The following is a 24899-nucleotide window of genomic DNA, read 5'->3' as shown; positions in this document are numbered from 1 at the left end:
CCACACACCTGCCACCCCATGAGGTATGTCGAACCCTAATATGTGAACATATCCAGGGATGACAGTTTAAAAAGCATTTGGTTTGCAGACAAAAGAACACCACTTCGACGTGGGTGTGTACGTGCGTACGAGGTGGGGAAGAGACATAAATCCTGTCTGCATATAAAGGCATTTTACCAAGGGGTTAAAGACATGGGGAAAAGCTTCCCCTCCACTCCTCATATTAACAAGTGCAATTCACACCCTTCTTCTTGAACTTGTTTCCAAGCGTCGCTCTCCTTGCCCTGACACGCGTGTTTTCTTGTGGCTGCCGCCGTCCCCTCCCGACGTGAGCAGAGAGAAGCGCAAGGAAGTGCGCTCGGTGAAGAAAAGCAAAGCAATGTCAGCGCAAGGAGAGGAATGGAACAGACCTAGAAAGCAAGCAAGCAAGCAATTATGGGGGGGGGGGGGAAGAGTCCTGGGTGCACCTTAAGGCTGGGGGAGCCTTAAAGGGTCGTTTCTATTTATTATTTATTTCCCCCCATCTCCCTCTTACCCTCGGCTCCGCTTCGCTGCGAGTTGATTACACGCTCAACAGCCCCACAAAGTCGAGTGAATAATTGGCAGGCGCGCGAGACCATTAGGAGGGTGAGGAATGGCGGACGGGGGTGGCGGTGGCGGTGCGTTTGCTACGTCTGGGCTCGCGCGATCCGAACCTTATGAGTTGAACTTTGAAAGACTCCCCGCCGCCGCCGCCTCCCCGCCGCAAGCTGGCTTCGTCGCAACCTTCCTCCATTCGGCGCGCCGCACTTGCTGCTCCTTCCCCTGCCTCCCGCCCTCCCCGCGCTTGCACGGCTATCCCGGATCGGCGGCCGCCGCCGCAGGCAGCTTTGCACACAAAGAAGAGAGCGAGCGAGCGAGCAAAGGCAAGCCGGCGACTAAAGTTTGAGCGGCCTCCCTGCATGCGTGCCCGGGGAACCAGCCGCCCAGCCTTCCCCGGAACCAGCAGGGCCCTCCGCCGGCCCGCTCGGCGAGGAGCCGAAGACGCCCGCTCGGCTGCAGCGCCGCGCTCGGCTGGGAAGGCGCCCCGGGCGTCAGCGTCCGACAGGGACCCCGAGATGCGATCGACTTTGCTGCTCTCGCTCCGGGGCTGCCCCAAAGCTTGCGGCCTCCGTTGGCTGAGATGATCCAGCGTTCCCTGGATCCAGCCGGGAGACCCCCTCCCTTCCCCGGTCTCCCGCTCCCCAGCCCACCGCCTCCTTCTTCCTCGCTCCCCAAAGCCGTGCAGCCGCCAGCAGCTCAAATGGAGTGGAAAATGGCCAGTGGTGGCAGATCGAGCCTTTAGATTATCTCCTTCACGTTTCGTACTTAGCTGCCTCTAATCTGCTTTTATTGGGCAGAAACCCCCCAGGTTGGGGAGCGAGGGGGTAGAAAAGATTTTTTTTTTTAAAAAAAAATTTGGTTGTGCTGCCGTTGCCGCCGCTTCTCTACATGATAATATGTTTATATGATTAGCTGAGCCCAGGGGTGGGGAGAAGGGAGAGAGAAAGAGAGGGGGGTGGAGATTGGAGGAGGTGGAGGCTGGAGGTGGCTCCAGTTCAGAGCGAGTGGAGAGTCTGTGTCAGGACTTCGCAATCCCCAGTCACACACTGAGAGGTGCATGAACGAAAAGGAGCTGGCAATACAATTCACTGGGATTTTTTTTGTGTGTGTGGCGATTTCACGCCCCTTCCCTCCTTTCCCCATTGCTTTGAGCGCGACCAGCTTGGCTCCAGATCTCCGTTCATGGGGCAGCGGCGGCGGCGGCGGCAGCAGCATCGAAGAGGAAAGCGAAGCTGAAGAAGGGCTGGAACTGGATCCTGCCAGAGGCCAGAATGTCATCCAGGGAGATGTAAATGAGGTCGAAGAAAACGACGGAGAAAGGGGGCTTTTCCCTCTCCTTTGCGCTGTGCCTCTGTGCGCCCCCTTCTCTCACTTCGCCTCCCTCCTGAAAAATAATCATTGAGTTGATTCCGGCGGCTCCTGTTGGCATCGCCTTTCTTTATATCCATCCGAGTTGCCGAGAGAGACAGAGAGAGGGCTCCAGGGCCGGTCACATCCATTGGGGCTTGCACCTAGCGCTCTTTTGTTGTGGTGCTTTTAGATCAACCCAAAGAATTATTTCGCTTTTTTCCTTTCTCGATTGCGTGGCTTTTTTTTTTTTAACCCCCCTTTTTTGTTCTTGTTTGGGAAGGAGCAGAGTACGTTGGGAACTGCAGGGGGAAAATGTTGACTTAACCCCTAGCAAAGCCCCTCGGCTGGCTGGGCTTGCTTGGAGGAGAGGAGGAGGAGAAGCCGCCTTGTGTCCGTTTCGTCCCAGCTCAGCGAGCTGAAAAAGCCAGCAGCTTTCTTCACTTCTCCCCAGCCTAGCTCTTTTGCCTGCCCGGCGATCCTTCTCCGCATTCTGGCTACTTGCTGCTGGCACCTCCCGGGCCAACACCCCCCCTTCCCCTCGTGATCAGAAAGGGGTTTACCCTCCATCCCCTTTCCGGGGCACCCCAGATGCAAGAGAAACCCTGGCCCGGCCTTGGCTGCAAACCCAAAGGTAAGTGTGTGTGTGGTGGGGTGTGTGTGCGTGGAAAAGCAGAGCAGCTTCTTTTTCTACTTGCAGTACCTGTTTGCTTACTTCGATCGCCCCCTTTTGCGAGCCCTTTCCACGCAAGGGGTCTGCTTACTTTGGAGGACGACTGGTGTGTGTGGATGCGCTGTGGAGACTCAGTCCTAATCCTTTGTTTTCCCTACGGGGACTGAACCCCGCCAATAAATCCGTAAGATGTCTCGAACTATTTTCCAACCTCTGATTTCCCTTCCAAGCATTTTGCGCGCGCGCGCGCACGCACACACACACACACACACACCAGTCGCCTATCACAGGAAAGAAAAAAGAAAAGAATACTGCGTGCCGTATAAATCAACGTGTGTGTATCTATGGGTGGGGGTGGGGGTGGGGGTGGACATCGACTCCGAGCCAGGCAGAGGGAAAGAGAGGGGAAAGAAGGAGGGTTGCGATGGCCCTTTATTTCTTACCGCTGCCTGTCTTCTTCCTTGGGCAAAGGCAGATCGGATGAGGACTAATGCTGAGAAACGGGGAGGGGGGTCCAGACAAGGGGGAAAAGGTGACCTGAAAACGCCGTCAGGTGTGAAGCGGCGCAGTCGGAAGTGGCAAGCCGTAGGGCCAGCAGACAGCTTGAAGGACCGAGAGTCCGGCTGGAGGACGACCAGTGGCATTTTTAAGGGCTGTGGGGCCTGATCAGACAGAGCCAAGGAGAGAGGGAAGGTTCCCGGCCGAAGAGCCGAAGGAGTCGCCCTTAGGGCAAGGACCTCTTGGACTAGGAGGGGTGATGGAGGTGGACTTTTTCGTGCAGGGGTTTGGCAAGAGGTCAGGCCCCACTGGATTGTTACAGGACACCTCGTGGGGGTTCCCCAGCTCTAGATCCTCTGCAGCGCAGCGGCTGGATGAGCCCCTGTGTTGTGTGGTCCCAGGGGAGCCTCCGGCAGCCCAGATTTTTTAGCGTGTGGGTGGGAGAGAAATCTGCCCTACCGGCCAAACCTCGCCTGGTTCTAACGAACCCATTTGATCTGGCAGCACTTTCTATTGATTTTCATGGAACTTTGTTCTCACTTTCAAAAACAAAGCCAGGAAGGTGGGATTGCAAGCCTGTGTCAAAGCGATACTTAACACCCCGGCGATATTTAATACGAAGGGCGATTTACTTGGAGGTGCCCCGCTGACTTTAAACGACGTCTGTTTCCAAGCGGGTGTGCCTAGGCTTCGGGGAGACCAGGGTGAACTGGAAGTAAACTTCGTGTGTCGAGGGCGTAGAGATTCTCTCATGCCTTCTCCCTCTAACTAGTTTGCCTCAGGGCGGCCGGTCTTACATCTCCCATGGAAAGTGTGTGTGGGGGGTGGGTGGGGGGGTGCCTTTAGGAATCCCACTTCGCTCGGGGAAGCTCTCCAAAGTAGCCTTGCATAGTCTCACACTAGCAGCAAAAGCCATCTGGATCCTGTTACTGGAACCAAGCTTTTCTCTTCTTTCTTTGCTTGGCTCCAACATTCTTTGCTGTGTGTGTACAGCGAGGCAGGCTCCCCCCCCCCCCCCCGTAAAAGCTTGGCGGTTGGTTTCATTCATATCTCTGAGTGCGCCTAGCAGAGGCCTTACCACGTCTGCTGTTCCACATGAATTCAAGTTGCTCGCTGGAAGGGAAAAGTTGCCTTCCTTGAGTAAATACTGACTTGTTGCACATTTATTTTCACTAAAGCGGAAGGATGCAGCAGCAATCCCAGCCAGCCCTTGCCTTGCCTTGCCTTCTGCAAGAGGCTTCCAGATAGAAATGCATCATAATCCTTCCCAGTTATGGCTCAAGGAAAAGGCTGGCTCCATTTTCTACTTGTAGACAACTAGGGCCATCTGGAGACAATGCAAAGAAAGTGTGTGTGGTACTTTGAAGATGCGTTAGGGGGAAAAAAGTCTGAAAAGGCTTTTGTTTTTTAAATGTTGGAATTCGTCACAGCATCTTTTAGGATAATCTAGGTGGATGGGATGTTTGGATGCAGTTCTTATAGTCAAGAAAATCTGTCTTCTGGGCTTCAGCAGTAGCGGGCTTCTTGCTTAAAAGTGTGTGTGTGTACTGAAGATCCCTTGTAAAAGTTTCTGGGTTTTTGTTTTTGTAATTAATAACCGTACCATATAATTCAAGCAGTGGTGGGATCTGGACACAGTTGGTTTGGCAGAAAGTTAAAGATAACTCATTTGGGGCTTCAGGTGTACATTTTTTCCTTAAAAAGGTTCTTGCTGTCAGAAAGAATTCTGCAGAACAAGTGTTCTGTTGTTTGGTTTCTTCAGACACTGATTCCCTCCCTTTTGTTGCCTTGCCACTAAAAGAGGTGCCATTTCACATCATTCTGCACAAATTGTTTGAATTAATGCAAGTGTGAATTCTTACCGTTTGAAGGGGCCCTATTAGCATATCAAAGGTTTCTTAGCTTTCAGCTCAATTGAGAAAACTTCAGCCTGTCTTCCATTTGCTTCCAAAGCAGAGGCCCAAAGGGCAGTGGGGAATTGTAAAGGGGTAAAAAGGAGAGGTGGATTTGGGTTATGTTTCTGAACTTACTGTTTTGTAATTATGCCAGTGAAGAACATAGTCTGTATGCTGCAAGCCCTTGCAAGCGGCCAAACAATTATATTCTATTGATTAATGGTTTGTTCTAAGAAAAAGGGTGACCTTTTTCATGGCAGCCACAGTTGCATAGTTTCTGGTGTCGGCTATCATTCTGTTAGTGGGATTTGCAAGGCCTTTCTTCTGGACTCATGCTTCGGTTATGGCCTACACATTTTTGAATTAGGGGGTCTCAATGGAAAAGAACTTCTAATTACTTTAAAAAACACACACCCCACAAATGAATCTTTGAAATAAAAGACTACTCAGTTCCCAGCCTTTGAAGCAACCACAGGTTTCTCCTGCTATATGTTACTTGAAGAATAGATCATTTTTTCATAGTGTGTGAGAATAGATTTTAAGGTGTGAAACTTTCTATTGTTTTACAATTAATTTACAAAAACTAATAAAAGGATAATGAAAATGCCTTCATGGGTAATTTAAAAATATACTCATTTGATGAGTTTTGTGTTTGTTACTGACAGTGTGCTATATGTTTTTGTTGTTGTTGCTGTCAGTAGAAGTAGTGTAATAAATATACTTAAAATAGTTGTGGCAAAGACTAGCGATGTCAGTCTGCTTGTAGAATATTCATCATTGCATTTTAAGTTAGTTTATGTTGCTGTCACATTTATGTAATTTTGATTCATTAGTTACTGTACTTTTTTCTGTATGTTTGCAAAGAGATATAGCTTGGTCTACTCTTTCATTAGCCTTAAAAATCAATATTCATAATCTAGGAGAGAAGGAGCCAAGCAGAATGCAGCACTAAGTTGGGCTGTTTTCCAAACAGGAGATCATTCATAAGGGACTGAAGTTTAGTAGGTCTCAATAAAAAGAACTTTTCCACCATCCCTAAGACTTCTTGGCTCCTTTTTATTCAGTGAATCATATGTATCAGTTCTATAGACACACAACTTTCTTTACATAGCCTTTTGATGGCTAGTTTTGGGTGAAAGAAATAGGTGATTATAGCTAGAGGATTTTTTGATATTGGGAATATTTTATATTAGTTTAATTTTGCAAAGAAACTGGGCTGCCTAGAATTAACAGCCTTGAAGAAAGCACTGAATTATGCAAGGTGTTTTTAGACTTCTTGTTATTTTGAAATGGTCAAGAACATTCAGGATTCTGTGGGTGGATATCTTTTAACAGTCCTGAAATAGGTGTTGTTACATTGAAGTAATTTTCAGCAGTTTATTTACCCTAATGCTTTCAGTTGTGTACAGCAGTATCTTTTGATGGTATAAATGGAACATATTGATGTAGTTGTCATTATGACACCCAAGTTGTTTTTAACTAGTCAGCTTTGGACGCAGAGTGCTGTAAAGGAAGTGCATTATCCCTTAGAGCCATTTATCTCTAAAAATTGTCTCGAAAATGTTGCACTTCAGTATAAATGATGGCGATCTCAAAATTTGACAAATATCTAATGCTATAAAATGCCATAGAAGGAAGACTTTCAGCATTTCATAAGACAAAATTGGATCACTTAGACATAAATTAATGTGCTACAGCAGTGCTTCAGCTGCCATTTTCAATCACAGTGTGTTACTATGTGTTGGCAACAGAAACTTAACATAGATATTCAGATTGCTCTGAAGGCTAGTAGCTGGAGAAATCAGGATATTGAATCAACGTGAGGTAGAACAAACCAATTACTTCACGTTTTGACTTGAGAAATTCCAGTAAACATTTGTGTGTGTGTGTGTTTCTCTGTGTGTCACATTTGGCTCCCCTATTCATTAATAGACCAACATCAAAGCAAGTAGCCCAACTTCCAAATGTTATAAAAACCAATGCAAAGACTTAGATCTTGCATGGGGTCTTGGAAATCTTAATTTAAGGCAAGCAGTTGGGAGTTTTTATTGCAGCAATTTTCACAATCAGCAGAGACATTAACACCAGGCTTCTGGGTGTTTTGCTTCCTTAAAATGAGCAAGAAGAGAGCATTAAAACACAAAGTTTTCTTAGTGGTTAGTCCATAATTTGAATTCTTCAGAAGCTGCTACCATGTTTTATTTTTCTCTTATCGTTTTCAGTGTCATGTGTCAGGAATGGGTGTTACTAAAATGGGGTCCCAAAGATCTGCTAAGAAAACTGTGCAGGAGTTTTAGTGCAACTTGTAGCACTACATATTCAAAATTGATTTTGAATCATATCAGTTTGGACCATTTAATTCATCTTATGTAGCATATCTTTAATTGACAAAAACATATGCAGAACTCATAAAAATGTCCCCCTTTAGGATATATTGCACCTGCTGGTAATACATTTTCCACCAATATCATTTGTGGGGAAATGCTTAATTAAGACTGGAAGAAGTTGCCATTGAGAAGTAGGTGTGCATATTACAAGGGAAGTTACACAGAAGTTAGAAAGTGGTTAAAAATGGGCAAGAATATAATTTCTATTTCTAAAAAAAAGGGGAAAAAAGTTTCCTCCATTTCAACACTGGCTTTTCTGCTCTTAAAAAGTCTTTAATTAAATGGCGTGTCAAACTGAGTTTTCCCTTATAGTATCATCTAAAAAATGAAGTTTTGCTTTGTATAGTAAGAGCACTGGCCATCTCAGGATATGGGGCATTTTGGGGCCTTTGGATGTGTATAAGGTGCCAGTTAAAACAAAAAGTTTAGAAAACTGGTAATGAGTTTTCCAGGTGAAGGATAAGAAGCGATAGTTAATCTAGGTTTGGGATACAACTGTAATTTTTAATTTAGGACAAACGTGAAGCAAAATTCTTCATAGCAAATCTTAGTGGCATTCTCATTAGTCATGCTACTTATATCTGATACATCACGCAGAACTGTTTTCTAAGTATTTTGCAGATTTGATGGAACATGTGTGGAGAGAAAGGCAAATCAGAATTCTAGGCCATTCAGATTCTCAGGAGCATTTGTGCACTGACTGTTAAACATAACCCGCTTTAATGTTTTTAATGTTTCTTGAACTTAAAAGATTGCAAATCTCACCATTATAACCGCACATAAAGGCAAATGGAAAACAAAAAAGCTATTTAAAAATGATTCTAAATACTCTTCACAATGCTGGTGAAGTACTAAAACATGAGCCACAACCTTGATACATATAAAATGATCAGTTGAGTCTTTTAAGGAAATGCAGACTTGATCAGATTTTTGAACTACAGCACAGACAAGGTTGTGGCTCATTATATGAAACGAAGCATTTTATGGGTTGAAGAAGCAACATATAATTTGCATGTGTCATTATTTTTCCTCCCTTGTGGTATTTGTCAGGGGTTAATTCTTCAACTGTATGGAAGCCTGTTATTTTTCTACCAAATTTTATTTAGAAAGGTATAATAATCAAGAACATTGCAGCCTGACTAAAGTAAATACAGAGCCCAACACCTGCAAGTAAAGTGCAGTCTGCAGCAGCAGCAACAAAAAGCTATTGATTGCTTTTGTGGCTCAAAGCAAGTTTAAATACAATTGGTTTAATTACAACAAAAATGAAGTTTTATGAAGTAATATACTTCGTCTTTGTAGAAGATTTTATGTGTTGTGTGCTGGTAAGTAAAATCCCATCACGGTTGTATAATTTTGTTCAATTATCAGAGCAGCTAAGAGGGTAAAATCAATTTACACTGAAAAACCAGAGAAATTAGATTACCTTGTTAAATAGCAACTTGCCAGCAGTGTCTAAATTGTCTAGCATTATCAAAAGTTGTCACATTTAATTCACTAAGAAGAATATAGACTAGTCCATATATTGAAGCATGTGATTTTGCTCCATCTTTCTACCATAGTGGCATCCCTTTTTCTCTGTACAATAGCACTAGTTGATAGCTGATGTACCATTAACTTTATGAAACAAATAGAATACTACACTAAGCATCATATGAGATAAATGGTCACATAATCCATTTTTATGTGTATGTCTGGCTTGTTTTTATAACAAATAAATATAAAGCCCTCAGGTATTTCAAGCAAAAGTCAAAGATCGATATTTTAAACAATAGGGCAGCAAGCAATTATCTGGGACTAAGTCTGATTGAACTCAATAGGACTTAGTTTTCAGAGTCGCCTGAATAGCATCCACATTTTTGTCTTTACTGAGAAACTTCATGTCTACAGTTTACCTTCTTATAAAGTACACATATGAGAATAGGGGGAAAATACTTCTCTGGTGTTTCTAAAATGCTGGAATTTTATCTTTAGATTATATACTTTGTACTACAGTAGTCTGAAAATATTGCCTCTGCCTGCTGTATACGGAGCTAGGATTTGTAGGTTTTTCACTGGGACACCTGCTTTAGTGCCGTTTCCTGAAGCACATAAAATCTTGCTTCACTGAGTCACTAAAACTGTCTCGGCTACAAGAGGCAGGCGACATAACAATTTAAATCCTGTGGGCCATTTGTAGGTCACAAAGTCATCTCACTAACATTTCTGAATAAAGTGGCTGAAAAGGGAAGACAAATGCCACTTTGAATGGAGATGTTTAAACCAGACCTCTGCCGCAGGGTAAAATTTAGGTATGCTTTAGCCCGGATGTAATGTCTCCCTCTACAGAGCAGAGAATTAATCATGGCCTGACAACAGAACGTGGGCTGAAGGGAAAAGAGGGACCTCTTGCTGGCTGACAGCCTAGAATGAGAACATTATAAACATTAAAATATACTCAGGTATTTAAATATTGCATCTTGGTTCTGAAATCGCTCAGGGACAGGGTTGCTTCTTGCATTGTGTTTGTAGTTGGGTACTGACACCCAAAAACAAACAACACATTGTATCAATTATGATGAGTACCATGCAGATAAGTGGTGACTTTTTCCTGCAAAATACTTGAAAATGGTCACAAGAACTGAATCGGGCCCCTGCTGTAAGCATTTTATGTGAAAATGTATGAATTAGACACATGTGCAACTTTTGATGAGATATGCATTTTTTAAAAAAAATTGGGTACACAAATATAAAATCTTCTGTAAGGAATGGCTCTTGAAGACTGTCTTCTCATACCTCTTAGGTTGTATCTTTGCAACTAAATGTAACCAATGCTTCTGTGATTGGTTTTGTTATAATAGTTTAATATAGCACTCCTGAGTTACAGAATGCTTTACAATGTTATTTCTTTTCACAACAAGCTGATAGAAGGTGAATCGTGCAAGACACTGATTATTTGAGCCCAAATCCAACACTCTAGCCACTAGACTACATTGTAATTTGCATATTTTGCCGACACTCTCCACAAAAGGATAATATAAAAAACTGAATTCTAATTTATGTATATCAAATGTATTCTCATTATGTCTGACTAGTGTTTGTGGTTTGATGGTACTTTCTAATTATATGTTTATATATGAATATTTCTCTCCATTTTAAGAATCATGACTTTAGGCTGAGTTTGCACTAGAAGCCATTTAAAGCTTACATGCTGTGAAACTATCATAAGATACCCTCATCACTTGATGCTTTCTACCTCTAACTAGCAAGCCTTTTGTGTAGAACAAAAGGGGCAGTAAACATTGCATTGCATTTCTTCTTTGAAGATGTTGGTTTTCTCAAAATGGGACCAAGGCATACCAAAACATTGTTTTAATAAAAATGCTGGTTCTAAGCACTAATGTGTGTGTTTGTTTTTTTTTTTAAATAATCTGTCCTGTTGAGGAAATAAGTATTTCACATATGAATGCTGAAATTAATCAGAGAATGACTGTTTTCATTCTTAACAAAGGAGATGACATCCTACTATTTTGACACTGAATTTGTACTTTTGTGGCTCTCTAATTTTTTTTTAAATGATGGACACAGTAAGATACTGTTTTTATTGTTACCTGTATCGTGCCTGAGCTGTAAAACTTAAGTTTTGACTTAATAAGATTTAGTTGTGACTTTAAAAAAAATAAAGTGGAGAATACAGAATACATTTTTTAGTAACTTCCATCTATTTGTTTTAAAATCTTTAACCAGTTGATTTGTTCTCTTGATGTAAAACTCAGGCAGGCTCATGTTTAAATGGGTACTTTTATCCTCTCTTTAAACTGCCTGTTGTGTCTGCTGTAGGTATTTTCATATCAATCAACACCTTGGAATGATTATTACTCTGCATCTAGTTGTCAGAATACTTTAACTTCCATTACTGCCAGAATTGTTCTTTGCTGCTGGGGAATAGATGATTTATTTTGGATCCTGAGATAAGACATATGGGGAATTCAAACTGATGCTTAGACTGGGATGGAATTTGGGCTTGACTTGGGAGCAAGGTTTCATATGAAACAGCTCTCTGTGACCTAAGCTCTTGAACAGTTTAGTGCCTATGCAGAAGGGCAGAGTTTTCACCACCAAGCAATCATAGTTAGCCCCGCATCTCTGGGAATAGGCTATATGTCTACTAGGTCTAGGCTGACTTTCAAAAAGGTCCTGGAAGCCCTCTTTTTCTTTTTTCAATTAAGCACTGGGCATGTAGGATGCAAGAAGACAGAAGCACCTAAAATCACGATTGCAACCTGCAGCAAAATCTTGCGGCGTGGAATGCTGCTTGCTGTTCAGGAGTCCAGTCACTCCAGTCCGTCCCTCTTCCTCCAGTTTCTGTGTCCCCACCAGTCAGTCAGCATTTCATTGCCACAGAGCACACTCAGTCTCCATTGTGCTCCCTTTTAGGCCCCCCCCCCATTTGTATTTCTGCAAACCTCAGGTTTCCTCAGAATCTTCTGATCCCTTCCTTTTGGGTTTGGGTGGTGCTGTTTTGGCTACTTAAGCAACGACACTCACAGTCTGAATGTCAGAAATAGAGGGAATAATTATAGCTTCCACTGGTGTGCCAAGAATTTCTCTCACCCATTTCCACCCACAGGCGGTAAGTTCCATAAGAGCGCGCGCTGTGTGTGTGTGTGTGTGTGTGTGAGAGAGAGAGAGAAGGATTAAAACAGTGAAAACAATTCCAGCAAAGCTTGTTTAGCTACTGCTTTTCCATTTAAAATGTTGTTGGATGGCATCTTTTTGGCAAGCTCTTGAGTCACATTTCGTGATAGAACTTGACTGTTGATATGACACAGTCATTGTTTTAGCCATTTTCACTGTGTCATACCTTGCTGCAATAGCTTTTTCACCAGGATTAAATGGAAGGATTTTGCAACCAGAGTGCAAGTAATGTTACAGTGTCTCTTTGATCTGGGTCAATAAAATGGGTCCCCAACGACATATTTTCCCACAAGAGGAATTTTTGTTACACTGTGTATCACTTTCAGTAGCGTAGAAGGCTCAGCTGCTATTGTGATTGCATTTTAATGCTGGTAAAATATTCCTTACTGACTGACAAGACCCGACTCCCTTTGTGATGAGTGCACGTGCATATCCGGATTAAATGAATACCTTTTGAAATCATTGTAGCTACATTAGTATACATGGAAGGAATAACTGGGTTCTAGTTTATCTAGTCTGTTAACGTTAATCTTGCTCAGCTGCAAAAAGGAAAGGTTGGAAATAGAATGGCGTTGATAGATGAAAGAGAGAAACAAACAAAGCCAGATTTCCTACAGAGGGATTGCCAATTTTTAGTTCTGTTTAAATTTGTAGGAGAAAAATAAAATATTCTGATCGTCAGCTCGGACAAATAATGTTTTCCAAAATCCTAATGTTTTCAAAGCCCCTTACGTTGTGAAATGTAGTCACTTATTGCGAACTGTGGACATTTTGTTCCCTCTCTCATCACTGTGCCCTAGGCCTTGAAGGCCACGTCATCTGAAGATCACTGAACCAGACCTGCTGATGACAGGCAATGGGTTTGGCCACTAGAGGCTTTCCTATAACAGAAAGGAGCTGAATATATGCTTCCCTATATGTGTTTTAAGGCTTTCTGTAAAACATTGTGATTCATCTTTGTAACCAAGTCATTTCTTAGTCTGCTTTAATTTTATGTTTAAATATTCCTTTCAATAATGTCTTCTTCATTTTTTAAATGCAAATTAGCTTTTAAAAACCAAAATGAGTGTTTTGCTATACAATGTATAGTGTACATAGCATACTTCTATTTTTCCTCCATTGGGCATGGTCCACATTGCCACCTGTGTTGGATTTTGGTCTTTGTTCTTGTAATTTATAAGCTCATCCACACCCCTGGGGATGAAATTTTATAGGTAAGGAAGTGAATTTTAGATGGAGACTGGAAGTGACATGCCCAGTTTGTAGAGGATTCTTGTGATGAGAAGAGAAATTAAGCTTGAATGTCTATGTCAGTGTATGAGTTCACAATATATTAGACCACAAATGTTTTCTTGTTTGTTTGAGTGGTCTTTCAGATCATTAAAGCAAATAGGATAATAGACTCCTACATACAGGCAATTTTGTGTGTTTCCTTTCATATGAGGGAAGTGATAGCACAATTTCACCAGTGCCATTCCAGCATCTTGAGACTTTGAGCAATTAGTTAGGTTGGTTTAGTTAGTAACTGTAGCTCAGATTGGTTTAGCTAGTACTTTTGAGACAGTCTGTCTGAATTTCATTGAGTTTATATTGATCATTTGGAGGGAACATTTATTACAATGTAGTCAAGCCAAAAGCTTTTTTTTTTTTTTCTGTGAAAGACAGCAAACTGTTTTCTTAGAATGAAGGGGGGTGGGAATTGGATATGGAAACTAGTTAGTGGTTTTCTCCAAAAATATTATTCACATTATTTAAGATTATGTGTTTGCTTTTCTTAAAATACCCACATTTGTATGCAGTGTAATGGATACTAAACTTTGAGGTAGAGAATTAATCCCAAGCGGAATAGGTTCTGGCTTAGGTGGCAGAGGGACATTAAACAGAGCCAAAGTGCCTTGTTTGTTTATTTTGGATAAGGAGAAGATTTAGCCTGGAAGTGATGACTTCTTTTGGGTGGTCCTTCCACTTCAGGATGGTTCCGTGTTGGTTTTCCTTTCCCCATAAAAGCCTTTGTGTGACTTTGAAAAAGAAGCGTTTGCATTTTGGTATGCAGAAAGCTGAAGCTGCCTGCTTAACTGTTTTGAAGGACAAGGGTAACTATGTAGAGCCAGCAGGAATGCATATGAGGGTGCCTTCTTCAGGAGCCACTGATATCAGGTAACTCTTAGGGGAGTAGGCTGTCTTCGGGGATTTCTTTCAGATGGTGACCGTTTGTTTAGATCCTTGTGTTAAACTTTGCATTTTCCACATAGTTTTTGCTAACTCTTCTTATTACCTGCAGAGGGAGCTTGTATATGAGCTAATCAGAATAATCATGGCATTTAAAGACTGAAATTGCTTTTTCCAGTATAAATGCAGTTTCGGTTTGTTACAGCATTCCCTGGTACACTTGCTCAGAATAAAAGTGCTTTAGATGTTAAGTATGCTTGAGAGAGAGAGAGCTTATGTCACTGATAGTAGTTGGCAGACCCTTGCAAATTTAATATGGGTAAAATGTAATTGGATGTTAAAATGATATTGCCTCTATTTCAGATGTAAGGGTAGGTCTGACACACTTTGTATTTTGCTTTAAAATTAGGTTTTTATTTCCTGTGATGGTAATATCTAGTTGTATTACAATAATTGTAGATAATATTTGGCAACCAGAATACACTAGCTAGGAAATTATTTGCAGAATTAATTTGTAGCCTTCATTTAAAAATAATAATAATACTCCCACTGATGGTAGGACTTCCCTAAGTTAATGCAGTGTTTGTTGCGTTAAGCAGAAAGCAGTAAATGGATGTTCTTTCTTTTTTCTTTTGCCAAGTATTCTTTTTAATTAGCTTGGTTACAGTACAGTTGCAAGGTTAACTCTTAATTGTTATGCGTTCACAAAACAAAATGACTTAAAAATCGTGAGCAATATAACTGACAGATTAGTATAATGGTACTAAAGCAGGACATTCTGCAGTTAAACCATTAGATTCCAGCAACCTTTTAGGGGTAAAAACAAAACAAAAGAACACTGCTGACTTTTGAGAAAGACCACGACAGAACAATTAATATCAGTTTATGAACGTATTAATAAATAAATAAAACCTTTCTTCTGAGGAACAGAGTACTTGCATTTACCAATGTTGCTTTTTTAAGGATTAGAAATGAAAAAGTCTGTTCCTGCATGTTTTAGAATTTGAATTATACATTTTCATGATGAAGCCATGTGATCCTTCATGAAACAGGAGAAATATTCATAAGAAAAATAAATATGACTTATTATCTTGCTTGCTGAGCAAGGAGGATAATGGAAATTGTATTGAAATGAGCACTGTTTAGCTCTGGAAAATGGTGAAGCTCTTTTTCGTTTAAGGTAGTTCAGGTAGTTTGCATGCTATTTGCTACGATTTTAATATGAAAGAAAGCATTATGCATAGTTGTACATTCCATAAAACAGGAACAGCACTCAACAACACGCTCATTTGCAATAAATCCTCCCAGAAAATTGGTCTGGGAGTTGATTTTTCTTTAGGTTTATTACAATGCTGTAAACTTGAAAATGTGTATATGTGCAGGAGAACATGGTCTTACTGTATTTTAGATTATCATATTAAAAACCTAACGAAAGGTTTACCAGTGTTGCAAAGGTACACCCATCTTGGTGCAGATTCCTTATTTATATTGGCTAATCCTTGCTAATGTGAAAAAATCAGCTTGTTATTGTAATGCCAAATGGCCCTTTAAGTAGGGAAACAGTTAAGTAGATCTCCTGTAATAGGTTGTTGTCTAATAAAGAGATTTATAGTATTGGCAAAGGCTATTGTATAGGAATTACCCTTTCACAGCATGATCATGTGTTATTGTAGCAACTTGGTACCACATTTATGTGGAAAGTGTTCATAACAGGGTAAGAATATTAGCCACAGCAATTACACCCCAGAAGGATTATGGTAGTAAGATTTACTAGATATAAACAGACTTTGATTGGAGCTGCAGGTCTTGTGAAGTTCGATTCACCTTTTCTCCTGTATTAAGCAGATGAGAATACAAGTACGATATTTCTTACATCCTTCATAGTTATACAGACAATCTTGGATTATGTCCTATCTTTTGCATGAAACTTTGCTCTCTCGCAATTGGATAGAGAGATTTGTTAGTCCCAGAGAAGGTGAGATACAAAATGGATAAACTGCTAATCTTTTTGTTGTTTTTCATCAACTTGTTTCTAAATATATAATCTGAGTCACAGTATTTTTTTCGTTTGGTTGAAAGGATTCTTTTGTCTTGTGAGGAATGCTTTGAATTTCAAAGGTTGCATATATATGCTCTTCCAATCTCACATGCCTAAAAAATATCAACTTAGTATGTTCATATTTCTCTTCTTTTGTTTAAAAGGATTCTTGGAAACTAGCCAACTCAGGAAAGATTTTCTTGAAGTGAATAAACATCAGGATGTAAATATTGTATAATTTCAGGTCATGGTTGTTTTTTAGAGGAGGGTATTTTTGTTTTTCTGTTGCAGCTTTTCTTAAATGGAAAAAACAAGCAAAAACATTACCTGCAATAAATATTGTAGACTTTTTGGTGGCATGTGGGGCTTTCCTACTGCAGCCTCCTGGCCCCCCCATAAGGTGACCTTAATGATTGGCGAACCTGCCAAAATGGAATGGGATGTGTCAAGATTGCAGCCATAGGAGGGATTTTGCAGAAACCAAGGAACTCTTCCCCTTGCATGAGTAGAAGCGGCTAATGTTCCTGATACTGCAATATTTTGGAAGACACCTTAACAGATTATTTATCTATTTTGGATTTCTACTGTTTTTGTACATTCCTGTGTCATTGCTAGTCATTTCTTAATCTGACATACTTTATAGGCAGATGTCTTAAATAAAACTGCCTGGCAAACCAATTGAAGTCAGTTTTACCACAATCATTGTGATCATCTGAGAGGGCACTCTTATACCATCTGTATGCAAAATATGAACCGATAGGGGCTTTCCCACAATTCTGGAATATTGCCCCCTCCCAAAGTTTCACAGCAACCTCAGCCTGCGTGTTTTCTAGAAGTGCTGCAAGACTTCCCTCTTTGTGCTGGATTTTAATAGTCAGTGCTAGGCAAGTGTGGAGTCATTTTGAAATATTCTTCCTGTTGTGTATTTTATTCTGCTGGTTCTAGCTAGGATGCGGTGTGTTTAAATTATTGGGTTGACCCTAGAGTAGCATTTCCCAGCATTCCACTTGCACTGGAGGAAGAGCATGGGGAGGTGATCTTTGCAATTCTTCCTATTATGGGTTGGATCCAGTTTGGCCATTCCATGAATAGAAGAGTTCTCATTCATGGAAGACACTAGGATCCTGCATAGATTTCCCCAGTGGAGAAAGGCAGCAGGGAAGGGATCTTCACAGTCCCTCCTTTCTCATGCAGCACTCTGCGTCACTTCTCATGATGCTCTGGATGTTCCTCCAGCTTTCCAGAGCAGCTTTTCAAGAAGTACTGGGGACTCAAGCCTCAGGTTTGTGCAGTCCCCCTCCCTTGCCTCTCTTCCAGTGTGGTCATGAAGAAAGATTCCCATCCAGTTCCTGTTTTAAACTACTCTAGTTTTGTTTTGTCCAAACTGGGAAATAACTCTGTTAGTTTAAACTATGGTTTGAAACAAGCAAGGGTTAAACAATGGTTTATGATCGTACCTTCCCCCCCCCCAAACCATTGTTTAAATTACCCAGAGTCCCAGCCACCCAGGTGGCCACACCAGAGGAGGAGAAGGAAGGGAGGGCGTACAAGCATTTGAATGTAAGAACAAGTTCTACTTCATGTAAAACAGGAAGTGGATGTTTCCAATCTCCTTGTGGCTGAGTGAGAGGAGAACACACAATCCTGAGGTTAAAGCAAGCTTGTTCATTTAATGCTAAACTGTGGTTTAGGATTATGTCCAAATCAGACAATGTCTTCTTTGTGGACAAATTAGGATGTTGTGTCATAACAAATGGACAGTTGGATGACAGAAAGGGATGTATAAATACAGTTTCTCAAAGGGTATGCCTTGCATTGATATAGGGTTGGATCCAGATTTAGGTGTGTGCAATGGAGCTGGTAGACACAGACTTCCCCGCACTCTTCTCCCCATGGCAGAGCCTCGAGCCTCCCCTGAAAATTCCACACAGAAGGTCAGGGACCCTGCTGAATGGGATAGGCTCTGCAGGGGACTGAGGAAGAAGGGGGGAATCCTGAAAATTGGGCCTAATGTGTTGCATGCGGGGGGGGGTGGCCATGGGGAAGTCCACTTCCACCAGCGCTGTTCTGCATGCCTAAATTTAGATCCTACCAGGGTCTTTCCTTTTGGAATGCTTGCTTAACAACATTGCTGCTGTATGTTACCCATTGGCTTCTAGTAATTATAATCATATCTGTTTGAAGTTTGAGATCGTAAGGGGTCTTTATGTTTTCAAAACATTCAAATTATCAACTGCTACTTTTTCCATGAGTCGTCAGTAATTAGGATAGCACCTATACACACACCACTTTACTGGAGCATTTTACGATTTCAGAACTTTATATGTTATAAAAATTACTTTGAAAAGAGTACTTTGGGGGGAAAAACCGTTGGAAGTATATGTGATTGGGTTTGAGAGCTTAGTTGTAATTTCTACATCTCTGAAATGTAAAAGGATATTTTATAGAGATTTTCTCTTACTGAAGGACATACGGCCTATAACTTGTGCAGCCTGATGATATGCATATTTATCCAGAATTAAGTCCCACTGTATTCAGTGAAGCTTAATAGAGGAAATACGCGTAATAAAAAAAGGAAGCAACACTGTTACAAACATCTAAGGGAACATAAGGAAATAGGAGGACTGATGAGAGTAATCCTGACTGAAATTCTGTAATATAGAAATCTCTTTTTAAAACAAAAGCTTTAGACCAATAAATACAGTACTATAAAAACAACATTTTTCAGTCCATAGTCTTCTGATAAATGCTGCTTTTATCACATATTTGCAGTTGCGATCCAAAGTGTGTTCCTTTGAAACCAGGGAATCTTACTTCCTCCTGTATCATTTCTTTTTAATGATAAAAGAAAAAACAAATGGATGATGAGGAAGGCTGGGAGGGAATGGTCTATCAGTTGTAAAATTTGCATGCAGTTACCTCCTTTTTCATCGATACGTATGTGTGGTTCCTGGAAAACAAAAAAGCTAGATTACCTGAGATAGTTATCTCAGTTGCTTTTGCGGCTTTGTGTTCTTTGTGTGTTTTGCGAGCATTAAGCTGGGTGGTTGCATTTTCCTGTTTAGTGAGATCATAAATCTGTGTGTGAGCCTGCGCTGTAGCCCTTTTGCTAGCCCTGCTCATTTTACAAGATGATTCCTCACTAGCCAGTCACAGTGGGAAAGCATTTATGTATGTTCTGTACAGAGGAATTATCTGTTTGGTTTTTTTAAAAAAAAATGTTTTGGAGTTTCTTCTCCTACCTTTGGAAGAGCGCCATGGTTATGAGTAATAAAAACTTTACTATTTGGCAAATGGAATGTAAATGACCAGGACCTATTGGGTGAGGAATGAAAAACCTGCTGCAGAGACTAGATCAAAGCAGTGGAGCCTTTGAAATATTCCTATGGATGGAAATTTTTCACTTTAACTTGTCCCTGCACAGAATACAAATCTCTCTGCTGCACAGCAAGGTATTTTGTTAACATTTTTTCCTAACATTGTGTCAAGTTTGTGATAGTTGGAGTCAGGCTAGCATTATGGCACTTTGTTAGCAGGTATAACATTATTTCTGGATTAATAAAATGACCATTAACATTGTATACTTTTATCTGGTTAGGACTGTTCTGTATTCATCCCCTCCCCCCAATGTGTAGTTTCTGTGAGTGTTCTTCTGCCTGCTTTGCTTAGTGTTTTGGTTTGTGTATAGTTTCAATATAATTTCTTATTCTTGTAATGTTTTCCTCACCGCTTGTAACATTCAGAATGAATACCATTTCCTTGCCTCTGAATGGAACATCACCTGTATTTCTAGAGGTTAAAATGCAACAAACAGACTAAAAGTCAGAAATAATTGCCATTTGCACTTAACATAGCAGAAAGTGGTTCGAGTATGCCACTGATTAAACTCAAGTAGAAATGAATTAATTGTGTCAGTATTTTCACAATTAGCTTGATAATAATTAAAGAATGGTGAATTCATGAATGAACAGCAATTAGATTTAAAAAAAACAACAAACCAGTTGATTATTTGGACCTGACGTTTTTAGTACAATGACCTGTAGACATTTGCCTCCTTTTAAAGTTGTTCTTTTAATTGAAAATTCCTGCACCATCTGGGTTTTCAGATAGGTTATTTGCAGATCTTAAATATCTGCAGATCTTGGATATCATCTTCTACAGAATAGGTTAATTCTGTTTTCAACCACATCTGTATCTTTTTTTTGATGCAAATTGTCCACAAACTATGGAAAGTCATAGTAGTGTGCTTTTAGAATGTATTTTGCTTGAAGAAGAATGGTCTTATTGTCTTCATTATCCCAGTGCAATAAGAACTTGCATTTTATGATAAAGTGTCTAGGATTGCAAAACGTGGGCAAAATCATCAGTTTTTTCCAAAATTTCTGAATTTCATTTGTTTGTATGAATTTTGAATTATAACATCTGATTCTGTATTCAGGCAGCAATCGTAACACACTTATCTGGAAGCAAGTCCCATTGAACTCCTTGGGATTTACTTCTGAGAAGACGTACAAGGATCGCACTGTGACTAAGTGGTATACTGAATGGTCTTACTGCTCCTGCCTTCCTTAGAATAATAAAAATATATATTATTTCACTTCTTTTGAGGTAAGCACTTCTTAAAACCATACAAAATAGTCGCAGTAACTGATTTTCAATTCTGAGTTTCTAATTTTTAAAAAATCCATGGTAGCAAAACATTGTGAATTTGTCTAAATTATGTTTTTAACAACTCAGTCCTATATGTGTCTACTCAGAAGTAAGCCCCATTGAGTTCAGTGAGGCATACTCCCAGGTAAATGGGTATTGGATTGCATCCTAAAATATAACTCCATTTGCCATGATTTGGAAAACAGCAATTTATTCTATGCATTCAATAAATCAGGGTGGGTTTTTGTTTTTGTTTTGCTTTCAGTGTACCAAAAATATAATTAGTTTTAGTGTAGTTAATAAAGGAGAAGTAGAAATACCAATGTCCAACAGTAAGAAAAAGTTAATGCCTGCAACAATAATTTCATGAAAGATAAAATTATTGTTTGAAAGAACACTAGGCTCTGAGAGGCAAAGGAAGATACTGGGAATCAGAGTTTGTCCCATGTATATTAATTCACTATCAAAAAGTCAAAATATCAGTTTTAGTGAAGATTTCAAAGAACATAGAGGTTGAACAATACATTTTAGCTTTTTATACTTGACTTTGATCTGCCCGCAGGCTATGAAAGTTTAAACATTTGGAAATGAATTGCAAATGACCATTTATTTCTCTCCCTCCCATTGTTTTTACACCATTTTCATTGAATTTGGGTGAGTGTATTGGTATTGGCTTTACATGGTTAGACATTTGGGTTTGAGTGAGAGTGGAAGCATAGCTTAGAATTGTATTTAAGGGGTTTTCGTGGAATGCCAGCTACACTAGGACCACTCCCAAAACAACGAATTGAAAACAGTAGCATTAAATAAGAACGTTTGCAGAATCCCAGGCAAACTAAATCCACCGTAACAAAAAGTAGAGTTATCAGAAACAAAACATGAATACCTAGCACATCAAGTTTCTTCCCTATTACAATGAATGTTGACTGTAATGTATTTTGAACATAGTTATAAGAAAATAGGATGACTGGATGTGAAGAATTGTCTAGCTAGTTCTAAGTAGCCAGGGAGGATTTGGACTTGTACTTCTGTATTTCTTTATTTAACAGTGAAGCATGTAAAAGGGAAAAGAATACCTGCATAACTTTCAAAAAAGGTTATGATATTGCATGGGTGAATTTGATAGTCAAAGGGGAAAAAATAGGGCAGAAATCCCACCCGGCATGTCCAAGATCTTGGTGTGTCCAAAATAGCTCTTTGTAACCCTGGAAATAGTTACGCAAATGGTTCCTGACTGTGCAAAGGATGGTAGTCATGTTCAGCCAAATGTGATTATGCTTTCATCTTTAACACAGAGAGACCTTCCCCTTTAACACAGGGAGATGGGGAGTGGAGGGGGTAGGGCTGGAATGTGTCCTCTCACCCCCTTTACATTATTTAAAATCTGAATGCCAAAAGGGGGCTTCTATTTAGTGTTCAGCAGTGAATTATCATTTATCACCAAATCAGTCAATTCATATAATTTTACTTTTATGGAATATAGTTACTAGGTGTTTTCTTTTTAGACTGAGCTTCTTCCTCTCCCCTTCTGCCTTCTTCTGAATCAGACATGCCCAGTGGCATCACAAACACATATACATGTACACACACTGAAATGCCCCCTCACACAATCAGATATCATGAGTGGTAATAGAATTAAACTAGTATATTTCACCCTTGTTGGTTGTGTAAAAACTTCTTATACACTGATCTTGAAAATAATCACATGGGAATAAATCCTTAACTCAGTCCAGAGATGTATGTGTGGTTCGATGCACTCAACAAATTCTTCTACACATGGTATTATTCTTACTGTTGGGGTGTCAGAATACTTTGTTTTTTTGCTTTCAAAGTTGGTATCAATACCTCCGGGGATTAATACCCTATCTGGAAGAACACCACTGGTGTTCCCCAAGTTTTCTTGACAATGTATTTGCAGTAGTGCTAGTTGATGCTAGCAGTGGTATGTGAGAAGTTTTCCACCCAGAAAATTTCTCCTATGTTGTTAATGACTGCTATGTTCCAACTGCTAATAAATGTTGTTGTACTAGTCATGTCAACACTCTTGATAAGAATGAACAACACTGGTGGCATATCCGCAGGGCTAAAATTGCTTCTTCAAATAATTTTATTTATGAGTCCTTAATAGTAATTTTCACCTGGAAAGAGAGCCTGAAATTAAACTCTAAAGCTGTAATAAGAGTAACTACAGTGTTGGGCCGGTTGAGACAAGCTGGTGAGGTTCCACTTACAGAAACATCATAATCCCTGTGTTTCTTTCACGTCAATGAATGGTTTCTGACCCCAGCAATGGTGATTGTACAGATGGCAGTAAGCCTATTAATATATACCTTTTTGGCTGTATGCGTTTCAACACCTGTTGCGGGGGAACCAAAGTGGGAGGGTACTGTTGCACTCATATCCTGCTTGTGGGCTACTATAGGCATCTTGGTTGACCACTGTGGGAACAGAATGTTGGGAACAGATAGCCCTTTGTCTGATTCAGCACAGCTCTTACATTCTTATGCTATAAAGTTGTTTACTGTACAGATGTTCTGAAGGAAATGATGAGAATATAGATTCAGCCATGGTCATCTCCTGGTAGATTTTTTTGTTTCAGCCATGACCAAGATTCATGACCAAGATTCATTTTTTGTTTCAGCCATGACCAAGATTCAGCCATGGTCATTTCCTGGTAGATTTTTTTCTATTTTTTGCACAGAAAGGGCAGTTGGGAAAGGACTACATCCTTGTGTTTACCAAGATGTCAAACTAATAATTTTTGTTACCTGTGAACTGAAAGCGTTCTTAGGTGTTCATATTATTCACTCCCAAATATCACATAAAGGTAAAAGATTAGCATCTGTGGTGTTATGTCCCACTGGTTATATAAGTGGGGAGCTTGAAACAGCAGCCAGATAACCACTGGCAGTAACTGGACACACATGGGTTGTGAATTCATTTGCTTATAGGAGTTCGAGCCAATTCAATTCAGTGGTGTAGCTGCTGCCAAAACCACTGTACAGCTTTCAAGACACTGTGTGTGTGAGGTAACATGTGAATCTTCTTTCCAGGTGAGTCGATCAGATATTATTGTATCTAGCCATGCTAATGCTGCCAGCCTGAAGGAAAACTAATATTGGTGCAGATTCTTATCACATGATCTAGCAAAAACTGGAAACAAATTCAGCGTTCAGCCATGAGGAGGTACTATATGGAAGTGATGTTTGTCAGCAGCCATGCTGCTGAGGTAATGTTTGATTTGGCTCTTAATGCTAGTGATGGCTTATCAGCCATTGATATTAAACCGTTTTGTCTGGGTACAAGGTGCTGTTTTATTTACTATTGGTAGTATGTGAGTGCCTTGTACAAAATATAGAATAGTGCTGTATGTAGTATACAGAAGAAAGTTCTCCAGTTAAGTGCACTGCAGTATAAGTATCCCTAGTTTTAGGTTGTATTGAAGAACTTCGGGAGGCTAACGTTTTAGTCAAGAACCAGGGAACATAGTATAGTCCTCTTGTTTAAAAGCTTCAGATCTTTGAGGATCTTGTCAAATTTTAATTCTTCTGCAACATATCCTGTTTTCTGTCCGGTGTTCTTAAAAATTAATCACCTTGTTGAATAGTGGTTCCCAATAAATTTGAATGATTGATGCCTTGGGCTTCAGTAGAAGGACAATGTTACTTGTGTTCCCCTACAATAGCATCTTTTACCCTATTATAATTAGCTACATCCCACTATGGCTAGAAAGAAAGAAAAATGATACGCTCAGAACTGTGGCTTATTTAATGGACCTCAAACTGCAAAATATGTCGTAAGCCCTTGGGCAAAGCCTGGACTGTACGCAATTGGTGGCTTCTGTGCACAGAAATAATTAAGATAACACTGGTTTGATGCTGGAAGGAATGGAAACACATTGCCAAAACATTATTGATCATTACAAGATAAATACATTTTTAGAGTTGAATGGAACATTTGCCAGTGTACTTGCATAGCTGAAA

At 40.3% G+C, this 24899-nt stretch overlaps 1 protein-coding gene across 4 annotated transcripts in view; it reads left to right on the top strand.

The window, feature by feature from the left end:
- Positions 1-1623: 1623 nt before the first annotated feature.
- ADGRL2 (adhesion G protein-coupled receptor L2) overlaps positions 1624-24899 on the top strand; it is a 250269-nt gene continuing 226993 nt past the window's right edge. For all 4 annotated transcript variants that reach the window (XM_084852117.1, XM_084852116.1, XM_084852115.1 and 1 more), the window contains exon 1: positions 1624-2563. The gene's annotated coding sequence lies outside the window, so the exon portion shown is untranslated. The remainder of the gene's footprint in view (positions 2564-24899) is intronic.

This window comes from Heloderma suspectum, chromosome 4, assembly GCF_057233095.1.
Source record: "Heloderma suspectum isolate Gila_16-S chromosome 4, 16-S_ref, whole genome shotgun sequence".
NCBI lineage: Eukaryota > Metazoa > Chordata > Lepidosauria > Squamata > Helodermatidae > Heloderma > Heloderma suspectum.
Note: the sequence above shows the minus strand (reverse complement) of the source record. Positions and strands in the feature narration are given on the sequence as shown.